This window comes from Nerophis lumbriciformis, linkage group LG26 (genome assembly GCF_033978685.3).
Source record: "Nerophis lumbriciformis linkage group LG26, RoL_Nlum_v2.1, whole genome shotgun sequence".
NCBI lineage: Eukaryota > Metazoa > Chordata > Actinopteri > Syngnathiformes > Syngnathidae > Nerophis > Nerophis lumbriciformis.
Window position 1 is genome coordinate 38,131,441 of NC_084573.2, and position 13,560 is coordinate 38,145,000.

Below are 13,560 nucleotides of genomic sequence, written 5' to 3' on the forward strand. Positions count from 1 at the left end.
TACGTTGTCATCATTACACAAAAACATGAATGTGTCATTTGTATCTGCGTTGTAAATTCATAAACTAAAACACTGTTTCGCTCTGAGAGGCGCGTTTGGCGTGCCTGTTCAGTGTTTACAAAGACGCTAACGCTAACGTTAATTAGTTGTGCAAATACCTTTTACAACATTAACAGTTACATATACTATGTACAAACCAACAATTAACTTTCACTTTAATCATACTATCATTGTTGTGTTATTAAGTAAAATAAGCAATACTTTTACTTTTGTTGAAATGTTTACACTGTTACAGAATATTTCGTTTTGCACTTTTTTGTATTAGATGTTTATCTTTATTTTTGCACATTTTAAAGCAAAATAAGCAATACTTTTACTTTAGAAATGCTTATACTATTGCATAATATTAAGATTTGCACTGGATGTTTACTTTTATATTTGCACATTAAAAAGCAAATAAGCTACTTTTAATTTTGTTAAATGTTAAAAGTTTTAAATGTTTACATTGTTACAGAATATTTTGTCATGTTGTTGTCAATGTTGACTGAGTGGCCATACTTTTTTTTTTTGTAAATAAGTCATGCCTTTTGAAAAAACTGGCCTACATTTATTTTTTCATCTTCATTTTAAATAAAAAAATAATCGGTAAAAGGAAAAATAATCTATAGATTAATCGAAAAAAATAATATATAGATTAACCGAAAAAATAATCCATAGATTAATCGATAGAAAAATAATCGTTAGCTGCAGCCTTAGTTGATTGAGCTGTGTTGAAGCAGCAAAAAAGGACATTATGTTAAATGAAGAGTTTCTGTCTCTGATAGTTGATATAATAATGTAAGTGCATCATAAAGCCTACATGAACTCCATGGTGTTCAGGGATGAATAGTCTCTCCTATTACTATTGTACCATTTTTTCCAGCTATAGTTACATTAATCATTAGTAATGCAGCAGCCTAGTTTTGAATGGCAGGGTCCCTGCTATCACATGTTGATAAAAATATAACATTTACATAATAAATCAACTACAGGCTTCCCAAATGCTGTAATAAATGAAGCATGATGAGTTGACTTGAAACTGTTTAATGTTGCACTTTTTATATGTAGAAGAAAAGTTTTGTCATTTCATTTAATCTGAGCAACAACTTGAGGCAGTTTAATGTTGATTAACATGGGCAGAATTATTATAGTGTTCCCAATGTTAAAAGGATAAAGCCATTGTTTACAAATTTGGTAAATAAATAACCAGGCTAATATAGACACTTACATCATGTGTTGCCTTCATTATAACACTTATATAAGACTTTTAAAGTCATTTTGATAGTAGGCTAATATAACTAATATAGACACATACATCATGTGTTGTCTTCATTATAACACTTGTATAAGACTTTTAAAGTTTTTTTGATAGTAGGCTAATATAGACACTTACATCATATGCTGGCTTCATTATAACACTTATATAAGTACATGTACAAGTTACACCTTTTGAATGCAATTACTGAAATAAATCAAGTTTTTCAAAATATTCTAATTTACTGGCTTTTACCTGTATATAAGACTTTTAAAGTTGTTTTGATAGTAGGCAAGTATAGACACTTACATTATGTGTTGTCTTCATTATAACACTTATATAAGACTTTTAAAGTCATTTTGATAGTAGGCTATTATAGTTAACATAGACACTTACATCATGTGTTGCCTTCATTATAACACTTATATAAGACTTTTAAAGTCATTTTGATAGTAGGCTAATATAGACACTTACATCATGTGTTGTATTCATTATAACACTTATATAAGACTTTTAAAGTCATTTTGATAGTACGCTAATATAGACACTTACATCATGTGTTGTCTTCATTATAACACTTATATAAGACTTTTAAAGTTGTTTTGATAGTAGGCTAATATAGACACTTACATTATGTGTTGTATTCATTATAACACTTATATAAGACTTTTAAAGTTGTTTTGATAGTAGGCTAATATAGACACTTACATTATGTGTTGTCTTCATTATAACACTTATAAAGTCATTTTGATAGTAGGCTAATATAGACACTTACATCATGTGTGGCCTTCATTATAACACTTATATAAGACTTTTAAAGTCATTTTGATAGTAGGCTAATATAGACACTTACATCATGTGTTGTATTCATTATAACACTTATATAAGACTTTTAAAGTTGTTTTGATAGTAGGCTAATATAGACACTTACATCATGTGTTGTCTTCATTATAACACTTATATAAGACTTTTAAAGTTGTTTTGATAGTAGGCTAATATAGACACTTACATCATATGCTGGCTTCATTATAACACTTATATAAGACATTTAAAGTCATTTTGATAGTAGGCTATTATAGTTAACATAGACACTTACATCATGTGTGGCCTTCATTATAACACTTATATAAGACTTTTAAAGTCATTTTGATAGTAGGCTAATATAACTAACATAGACACTTACATCATGTGTTGCCTTCATTATAACACTTATATTAGACTTTTAAAGTAATTTTGATAGTAGGCTAATATAGACACTTACATCATGTGTTGTCTTCATTATAACACTTATATAAGACTTTTAAAGTTGTTTTGATAGTAGGCTAATATAGACACTTACATCATGTGTTGTCTTCATTATAACACTTATATAAGATTTTTAAAGTTGTTTTGATAGTAGGCTAATATAGACACTTACATCATATGCTGGCTTCATTATAACACTTATGTAAGACTTTTAAAGTTGTTTTGATAGTAGGCTAATATAGACACTTACATCATGTGTTGTATTCATTATAACACTTATATAAGACTTTTAAAGTTGTTTTGATAGTACGCTAATATAGACACTTATGCTGGCTTCATTATAACACTTATATAAGACATTTAAAGTTGTTTTGATAGTAGGCTAATATAGACACTTACATTATGTGTTGTCTTCATTATAACACTTATATAAGACTTTTAAAGTCATTTTGATAGTAGGCTATTATAGTTAACATAGACACTTACATCATGTGTGGCCTTCATTATAACACTTATATAAGACTTTTAAAGTCATTTTGATAGTAGGCTAATATAGACACTTACATCATGTGTTGTATTCATTATAACACTTATATAAGACTTTTAAAGTTGTTTTGATAGTACGCTAATATAGACACTTACATCATATGCTGGCTTCATTATAACACTTATATAAGACATTTAAAGTTGTTTTAATAGTAGGCTAATATAGACACTTACATTATGTGTTGTCTTCATTATAACACTTATATAAGACTTTTAAAGTCATTTTGATAGTAGGCTATTATAGTTAACATAAGACACTTACATCATGTGTTGTCTTCATTATAACACTTATATAAGACTTTTAAAGTTGTTTTGATAGTAGGCTAATATAGACACTTACATCATGTGTTGTATTCATTATAACACTTATATAAGACTTTTAAAGTTGTTTTGATAGTAGGCTAATATAGACACTTACATCATGTGCTGGCTTCATTATAACACTTATATAAGACTTTTAAAGTTGTTTTGATAGTAGGCTAATATAGACACTTACATTATGTGTTGTCTTCATTATAACACTTATATAAGACTTTTAAAGTCATTTTGATAGTAGGCTATTATAGTTAACATAGACACTTACATCATGTGTTGTCTTCATTATAACACTTATATAAGACTTTTAAAGTTGTTTTGATAGTAGGCTAATATAGACACTCACATCATGTGTTGTATTCATTATAACACTTATATAAGACTTTTAAAGTTGTTTTGATAGTAGGCTAATATAGACACTTACATCATATGCTGGCTTCATTATAACACTTATGTAAGACTTTTAAAGTTGTTTTGATAGTAGGCTAATATAGACACTTACATCATATGCTGGCTTCATTATAACACTTATATAAGACATTTAAAGTCATTTTGATAGTAGGCTATTATAGTTAACATAGACACTTACATCATGTGTTGCCTTCATTATAACACTTTTATAAGACTTTTAAAGTCATTTTGATAGTAGGTTAATATAGACACTTACATCATGTGTTGCCTTCATTATAACACTTATATAAGACTTTTAAAGTTGTTTTGATAGTAGGCTAATATAGACACTTACATCATATGCTGGCTTCATTATAACACTTATATAAGACTTTTAAAGTCATTTTGATAGTAGGCTAATATAACTAATATAGGCACATACATCATGTGTTGTCTTCATTATAACACTTATATAAGACTTTTAAAGTTGTTTTGATAGTAGGCTAATATAGACACTTACATCATGTGTTTTATTCATTATAACACTTAAATAAGACTTTTAAAGTTGTTTTGATAGTAGGCTAATATAGACACTTACATCATGTGTTGTCTTCATTATAACACTTATATAAGACTTTTAAAGTAATTTTGATAGTAGGCTAATATAGACACTTACATCATGTGTTGTATTCATTATAACACTTATATAAGACTTTTAAAGTTGTTTTGATAGTAGGCTAATATAGACACTTACATCATATGCTGGCTTCATTATAACACTTATGTAAGACTTTTAAAGTTGTTTTGATAGTAGGCTAATATAGACACATACATTATGTGTTGTCTTCATTATATAAGACTTTTAAAGTCATTTTGATAGTAGGCTATTATAGTTAACATAGACACTTTACATCATGTGTTGCCTTCATTATAACACACATTATATACGGCTTTTAATTTTTTGCCGGCTGCAGACAGATGACTTTTTTGTATTTTTGGCCCAATGTGTCAACGTTTTGGGTCGCCGACCCCCGTTTGAACCGGATGACACAGGTGAAGGCACCATAAAAGGTGTGCACCGTGCGGTCCAATAATAGAACCAAACGAAGATCACGTCGGCTGTGCTCGTACTCACCGTGACGTGGGCTGAGGTGATGGATCATGGAGCACGGGCAGGACAAGGTGACCTCTCCTGGATGTGGACACACCATTGATGACGACGCCGCCGCCGCCGCTGATCCGGGTCTCGGCTCTGACAAGGCCCGGCGAGCTTGACGCTGAGCTGCGGTGCACAGCACAAACACTACTTACATCGTGACGAGACCGTTTCGGCGGCACACCGAAGTGACGTCATCGCTTCGAATCGGTGAAGAGTGACGATCGATATTTTTTTTTTTTTGGGGCGTAAAACAGATTTTCTGTCTGAATTCCGACGACGAGCGTGACATTGAACGCAACACGTGTGGTGGACATGTTAACCGATGGCGTGCATATATTTATAAATGTATATTTAATATATGTACTTATGTTGCAGTTAGCCAATCACCGTACATGTTCCGTCCATCCGTTTTATACCGCTTGTCCCGTACATGTTATAGAAGATGTGTTCTTAATCAGACACCTGCTCATAAAAGGTGTACAGTTGGACGACACAAACGTCACATACATGTAGATAAAAGATACAAACATACGCACCGTGCTAGTTCTCAAATATCGCAGTAGCTGTAATAAAAGAGTTTATTCGGCGTGAGGAGACATGATGACATGACCCGCTTCTTCTTCTTTTTCTTCTTCTTCTTTGGTTTAATGGCGGTTGGTGAGCAACCTTGTAGTGTGCACTACCGCCCCCTAGTGTTGTGGCGTGTGACTCAAACTGGAACACTGCTCTAAATCAGTGTTTTTCAACCTTTTTTTTGGAGCCAAAGCCCTTTTTTTTTCATTAAAAAAACCCAGAGGCACACCACCAGCAGAAAACATTAAAAAAAATGAAACTCAGTAGCCGATATCGACAGTAAAAAGTTGTTGTCGCAATCAGGGCCGGCCCGTGGCATAGGCCGTATAGGCAAATGCTAAGGGCGCCGTCCATCAGGGGCCACATTTCTAAATACAAAAAATAATCCCACGTTAATTAAAATGCAAAAGTAAAGCCTATTTAATAGAAATATTATTTGTTACAACATTACGCCCCCTTCCCTTCCCGTATCATGACTCTTTGTGGACGTCACCACATCAAAAAAATCAACACAAGATGTCAAAACGGCCAAAACTGTCAGGTGCCCAGGGAAGAAAAAAAGAGAAAAGAAGAGGAGGAGAAACGAGAAAAGACAGAGGTAGCAGGTAGGTGAGCCGAACATGAAATTATTTGTCTGTTACAGAATGTGATAGTAACCCGGCTTTTTAGCATTAAGCTAATGTCACATGATTCGGCAATTGCTAATTCTGTTTTAACGTCGGGTTAATATTGTGGAGGGGGGCTAAATTGTTATGGAAAATAATAATGTAACGTTAGGTAATTACAGTACTCCCACCTTACATTCCTCAGGGACATTTGTATTAGATCTTTTAAGCAGCTGTTTTTTTTTTTACATTGTTATTGCCTTCTGGTTAGCTAATGTTTGCCCTGCAGGTAATAGTCACTTTTCCACCCCTTTATTATATTAGGTATAGTTGTAAGTAAAAGGAAAAAGGTCAAAGACAAAGCTATTCGGTTTCTTGTGAGTATATCAGAATCAGAATCAGCTTTATTGTCATTACGCAAGGTAACGAGATTGAGGCCATTCCATACAGTGCGATGTGTGCATGCTAGAAAAACAATGTGCAAATATATAAAAATATAAAAAAATGTAGAAGTGCAATGAATATGGTGTGAAATGAATATATACATGAAAAAAACCAAAACAAAAACAGGGTGGTTGGTGGAATGGGTTATTGCACCGAAGAGAAGGCAGTTATGAGGGACAATGGGGCAGTCCGTTCAGGATGGTTATGGCCCTGGGGAAGAAGCTGTTCTTTAGCCTGTTTGTTTTGGTTTTAATGCACCTTCCCAGAGGGCAGCGCTACATATATACACTTCACTGCCGATGTGGGGGGGGGCGCCACCTAAAATCTTGCCTAGGGCGCCAGATTGGTTAGGGCCGGGCCTGGTCGCAATTGTTGGATATGACTTTAAAGCATAACCAAGCATGCATCACTATAGCTCTTGTCTCAAAGTAGGTGTACTGTCACCACCTGTCACATCACACCCTGACTTATTTGGACTTTTTTGCTGTTTTCCTGTGTGTAGTGTTTTACTTCTTGTCCTGCGCTCCTATTTTGGTGGCTTTTTCTCTTTTTTTGGTATTTTCCTGTCTTCCTTTGAGCGATATTTCCCGCATCTACTTTGTTTTAGCAGTCAAGAATATTTCAGTTGTTTTTATCCTTCTTTGTGAGGACATTGTTGATTGTCATGTCATGTCCGGATGTACTTTGTCTTTGCTCCGCAGTAAGTCTTTGCTGTCGTCCAGCATTCTGTTTTTGTTTACTTTGTAGCAAGTTCAGTTTTAGTCTTCTCTAAGCTTCAATGCCTTTTCTTAGGGGCACTCACCTTTTGTTTATTTTTGGTTTAAGCATTAGACACCTTTTTACCTGCATCCTGCCTCCCGCTGTTTCCCACATCTACAAAGCAATTAGCTACCTGCTGCCACCTACTGATATGGAAGAGTATTACACGGTTACTCTCCCAGGGGGTGAACAAGGGGATGGGTCAAATGCAGAGGACAAATTTCACCACACCTCGTGTGTGTGACAATCATCGGTACTTTAACTTTAACTTAACTTAACCTACCCTACCCTACCATACCACACCATAGAACACCATACCATACCATAGAAATACATTTCATGTCAACAAAACCCTTCCACACCGTACCCTACCCTATACCTACCATACCACAGCATATCATACCCTAGCCTACCATACCGTACCACACCATAGAACACCATACCCTACCCTAACATACCATGTCATACCACACCATAGCATACCATAGCATACCATACCACACCATACACTACCCTACCCTACCCTACCATACCACACCATAACATACCATACCATACCATAGTGTACCATACCATAGAAATAAAGTTCATGTCAACAAAACCCTTCCACACCCTACCCTACCCTATACCTACCATACCATACCATATCATACCCTAGCCTACCGTACCATACCACACCATAGAACACCATACCCTACCCTACCCTACCATACCATATCATACCACACCATAGAACACTATAACATACCATACCACACCATACACTACCCTACCCTACCATACCACACCATAACATACCCTGCCATACCATAGAACACCATACCATACTGTAACATACCATGTAAATAAAGTTCATCATTGGTACTTTAACGTTAACTTAACTTACCCTACCCTACCCTACCCTACCATACCACACCATAACATACCCTGCCATACCATAGAACACCATACCATACTGTAACATACCATGTAAATAAAGTTCATCATTGGTACTTTAACGTTAACTTAACTTACCCTACCCTACCCTACCCTACCATACCACACCACACCATAACATACCCTGCCATACCATAGAACACCATACCATACTGTACCATACCATATAAATAAAGTTCATCATTGGTACTTTAACGTTAACTTAACTTAACCTACCCTACCCTACCCTACCCTACCACACCATACCACACTATACAACACCATACCATACCATACTGTTCCAATACCATAGAAATAAAGTTCAAGTCAACAAAACCCTTCCACACCCTACCCTACCTTACCCTATACGACCATACCATATTATACCCTAGCCTACCATACCATACCACACCATAGAACACCATACCCTACCCTACCATACCATATCATACCACACCATAGAACACCATAGCATACCATGCCACACCATACCATACCCTACCCTACCCTACCATACCACACCATAACATACCCTACCATACCATAGAACACCATACTATACCACACTGTACTATACCATAGAACTAAAGTTCATGTCAACAAAACAGCACTCAGTGGGATAAATTGCACAAAAAACCCTCGCATTCCAATGAGTAGTTTACATACTGTGTGGGACAAAAAAGGTGTGGCCCTCTGAAGCACACTCAACACTCCCACACAAGTCCTCACACAGACCCACACATGCATACGTAGTTCTGTAGGTAATGCTATACTTTATATATGGAATATGGAATCATGTTAGTGACTTTACCCGCTATCCGTGTGTGCGTGGGTGTGGGTGTGGGTGTGTGCATGTGTGTGTGTGTGTGTGTGTGTGTGTGTGTGTGCGTGCGTGTGTGTGTGATGACGTAGGAATCTGGTTTGGCAGGATCCCCAAAGGAAAGTCTGAGCGAGCAGAGACAAATCCTGAAAGGCGGAAAAGAGCGAGCTAGTTTACCAGCAGATGTTCCGTGTTCCACTTCAAGCCCTCGGAAACTGATCCTTCCTGTGCTGGTTTTTGGAAGTCCCGCGGTCTTAGGACGGTTCGAGCCCCAGGTAAGGGTTTTTCATACATACCTTAAGTACGGAGCCAGCAGGGTTTTCATTACATTTCACTTTTAGGATGTTATTACGGCCATCCTGGATACTCAGTAAAAACCGTTAAAGGTACATGATGCTGGATGTCCCAACAAGCATGGCCTGATGCAGAGCTGGGCAAATATCTGGACTTGGGGGCCACATTGAGAGAAAAACAAATCTAACATAAGAGTGTGGGAGTCCAGTTCATAGTGGATCTAACATAATAGTGAGAGTCCAGTCCATAGTGGATCTAACATAATAGTGAGAGTCCAGTCCATAGTGGATCTAACATAATAGTGTGAGAGTCCAGTCCATAGTGGATCTAACATAATAGTGAGAGTCCAGTCCATAGTGGATCTAACATAATAAAGTGAGAGTCCAGTCCATAGTGGATCTAACATAATAGTGAGAGTCCAGTCCATAGTGGATCTAACATAATAGTGAGAGTCCAGTCCATAGTGGATCTAAAATAATAGTGAGAGTCTAGTCCATAGTTGATCTAACATAATAGTGAGAGTCCAGTCCATAGTGGATCTAACATAATAGTGAGAGTCCAGTCCATAGTGGATCTAACATAATAGAGAGAGTCCAGTCCATAGTGGATCTAACATAATAGTGAGAGTCCAGTCCATAGTGGATCTAACATAATAGTGAGAGTCCAGTCCATAGTGGATCTAACATAATAGTGTGAGAGTCCAGTCCATTGTGGATCTAACATAATAGTGAGAGTCCAGTCCATAGTGGATCCAACATAATAGTGAGAGTCCAGTCCATAGTGGATCTAACATAATAGTGAGATTCCAGTCCATAGTGGATCTAAAATAATAGTGAGAGTCCAGTCCATAGTGGATATAACATAATAGAGAGAGTCCAGTCCATAGTGGATCTAACATAATAGTGAGAGTCCAGTCCATAGTGGATCTAACATAATAGTGAGAGTCCAGTCCATAGTGGATCTAACATAATAGTGAGAGTCCAGTTCATAGTGGATCTAACATAATAGTGAGAGTCCAGTCCATAGTGGATCTAACATAATAGTGAGAGTCCAGTCCATAGTGGATCTAACATAATAGTGAGAGTCCAGTCCATAGTGGATCTAACATAATAAAGTGAGAGTCCAGTCCATAGTGGATCTAACATAATAGTGAGAGTCCAGTCCATAGTGGATCTAACATAATAGTGAGAGTCCAGTCCATAGTGGATCTAACATAATAGTGAGAGTCCAGTCCATAGTGGATCTAACATAATAGTGTGAGAGTCCAGTCTATAGTGGATCTAACATAATAGTGAGAGTCCAGTCCATAGTGGATCTAACATAATAGTGAGAGTCCAGTCCATAGTGGATCTAACATAATAGTGAGAGTCCAGTCCATAGTGGATATAACATAATAGTGTGAGATTCAAGTCCATAGTGGATCTAACATAATAGTGAGAGTCCAGTCCATAGTGGATCTAACATAATAGTGAGAGTCCAGTCCATAGTGGATCTAACATAATAGTGAGAGTCCTGTCCATAGTGGATCTAACATAATAGTGAGAGTCCAGTCCATAGTGGATCTAACATAATAGTGAGAGAGTCCAGTCCATAGTGGATCTAACATAATAGTGAGAGTCCAGTCCATAGTGGATCTAACATAATAGTGAGAGTCCAGTCCATAGTGGACATAACATAATAAAGTGAGAGTCCAGTCCATAGTTGATCTAACATAACAGTGAGAGTCCAGTCCATAGTGGATCTAACATAATAGTGTGAGAGTCCAGTCCATAGTGGATCTAACATAATAGAGTCCAGTCCATAGTGGATCTAACATAATAGATTTAAAGGCTAGAGTATACAAATGAGTTTTAAGATGTCCAATAGAGTTCTAAAAACAAACCACCTCAAAAAAACGGAATGGAATTTACAGGTTTTTTTTTTACTAAATGGGACACCCAAAATGTACATGAAAATAAAGAAAGTGGGATTTACAATATTAACTATGAACAATAAAACACTGAATATTAACAACATATTTTACTCCTCAGACCAGCTCCTCCATAGTTGTGTATCTTTTACAATCGAGCAAAACACAACAAAAATGTAACAAACAGCTAAATATGAATGCAGAGTGAAATAAACACCTACAATATGATGTATTATCACATAAAAATATGATGTACGATCATTTAAAAACATCATAATGGCAGCTACAGTTTCCATGTTAAAGGTCTAAAAATATGATGTAGAATGTCCGGCGGGCCGGATTGAAAATCTTATATGTGGCGGTATTTTGCCAAGGTCTGGCCTAAGGTCACTTTGAGTGACCATGGAGAGTCCTGGTTGTACTCCTCACCTCACCGGTCTTCATCCTTTGAAAAAGGCTAAACTAAAGAGTGAGTGGGCATATTACAAAAAGCTCCTTGATAAGTTTCCCAGGAGGTGGGTCAAGTAAACATGTTTGTTTTATCCCACTTACACGCCGTAATAGTTCCTCTAATGTTATTTCATCAAAAAGAGAGAGACTATTTTGGAGGGCAATAGCCGTCGTATATACATTCGTAACTGTGTTAATAAAACCCTTTAATCTCCTTTCTAATGTGTCAGGTTTCCCTGATTACATGGCAACAGCTGTTTCTAAAGGAAGGGGGTCGTAAACAGCCGTCGCCTTTGGTTACAAAACAGTTCAAAGAAAAGGTGCCTGGAGGGGAGTCAGGCCCTGCTCCCTCTCTGCTTTGTAGATCTCGGGTCAAGACAAAATCTTCCTGGGGATTACAATACATCAAAGAAACCGACACCTTCATGTCGCTTCCCACCCTACAAAGTGGAGTTTTACAAGCCTTTTGATTGGTAAGATCAAAGACAGCTTTTGTCCGCTCGCCGGGAACTCATTGAAACATAAAGTTTTGTGATAACTTACATACAGTTATTCTGACAAATGAGTTCAATTTTCTTATTAAAGAAATTCATAAAGTCATCTGCCGAGTGGGTGGCGCTACTGGGAGGAGTCTCTTGTTGGGTTAGCGATGCTACTGTACTGAACATGATAATTTAAGAGCTCTAGTTTCTTCGGTAAACCATGGGGTACGCCTTTTTAGGGGCCCTTTTTAGCTTTAGCGGTGCTATACTATCAATGGTCCACGTAATTTGGGGATGATAGAAAAAGAAAGAAAAAAAGCGGAATCATCAGTCAGAGAAATACATTCAGGACTTGATCCTGTGAGAGAGGAGGTGTTGCAAGTGGATGGCGTGCGGCGGTCATGTGACGCAATGGAAAACGGGGCGAAGACAAAGGAGTGCGCACGTCCGTGCACGTTCATCCCGCACGCCTTTGAACACAGGCGGCTCGGTGCTGTGCTTTTATTTTGGTAACTGTGGTGCTGTGAGAGTTTCACAACAGGACTGAGATGAGATCACATTCTGCCATAAAATGTGTCGATTTGTAACCAATGAGAACAATTCTATTGGTGGTAAGTATCATTATCAATTAATCAATCAATCAATGTTTATTTATATAGACATTGATTGATTGATTGATTGATAATGATACTTATCAGGTGTTTAGCTTTAAATTAGCGCAAAAAACACAGTTTCAATTAAAGCCAAAGTACATTTGCGGTACTCAACATAAAAAAGAACACTTTTATTGCGCCCGTGGGAATGACGGATCACATATTTTTCATCATTAATTAGCAATATTTTAGAAATATGTGTCTGTCCATCATTATTATCCTTTAAGAAGAAATAGGTCTGGGTTCTATACGATATTGACGTGCTAAACAGCACAAGTTCAATTTAATTCTAAATATCTGACAGTATAGTTGCAGTCATCTCGTGGACAATGTGAGTACTGCAGGCTAATGACCATGAATTGTGCGTTGAAGTGTACACAGCACAGCATTTAACAACCTTTCACCCTCATGGGGCAAAACAAAACCAACACCAAAAGTCAACACACAGTCACAGGTAACACAAACTGCTCAGTCAACTTGGTGGTATTGTAAAAAATGTCCACGCACAACACATAATGATTCCAAATGACACCTATTGAAATCCCGGGCAATGCATGATGGGAAAATTGCTAAACACTCTTTACGGTTTGGTGCATTTTAGCTGCTTAACATTTCTGGTTGGCTACAAAACTTTAAGGAGGTCGTCAGGGAAGTAAACAAGATATAGCCAACTTTCACATAGTCTTTATATACAATCATATTAATTA

General features: G+C 36.5%; 2 protein-coding genes across 2 annotated transcripts in view; one reads left to right on the plus strand and one right to left on the minus strand.

The window, feature by feature from the left end:
* ptp4a2a (protein tyrosine phosphatase 4A2a) overlaps nt 1–5,633 on the minus strand; it is a 32,197-nt gene extending 26,564 nt beyond the window's left edge. Inside the window, exons 1-2 of the mRNA XM_061986924.1 lie at nt 5,486–5,633; nt 4,926–5,072 (exon numbers count right to left, since the gene is read on the minus strand). The gene's annotated coding sequence lies outside the window, so the exon portion shown is untranslated. The remainder of the gene's footprint in view (nt 1–4,925; nt 5,073–5,485) is intronic.
* Nucleotides 5,634–5,858: 225 nt separating this feature from the next.
* The window catches only part of gjb9a (gap junction protein beta 9a), a 15,198-nt gene continuing 7,496 nt past the window's right edge, over nt 5,859–13,560 (plus strand). Inside the window, exons 1-2 of the mRNA XM_061986715.1 lie at nt 5,859–6,127; nt 9,158–9,340. The gene's annotated coding sequence lies outside the window, so the exon portion shown is untranslated. The remainder of the gene's footprint in view (nt 6,128–9,157; nt 9,341–13,560) is intronic.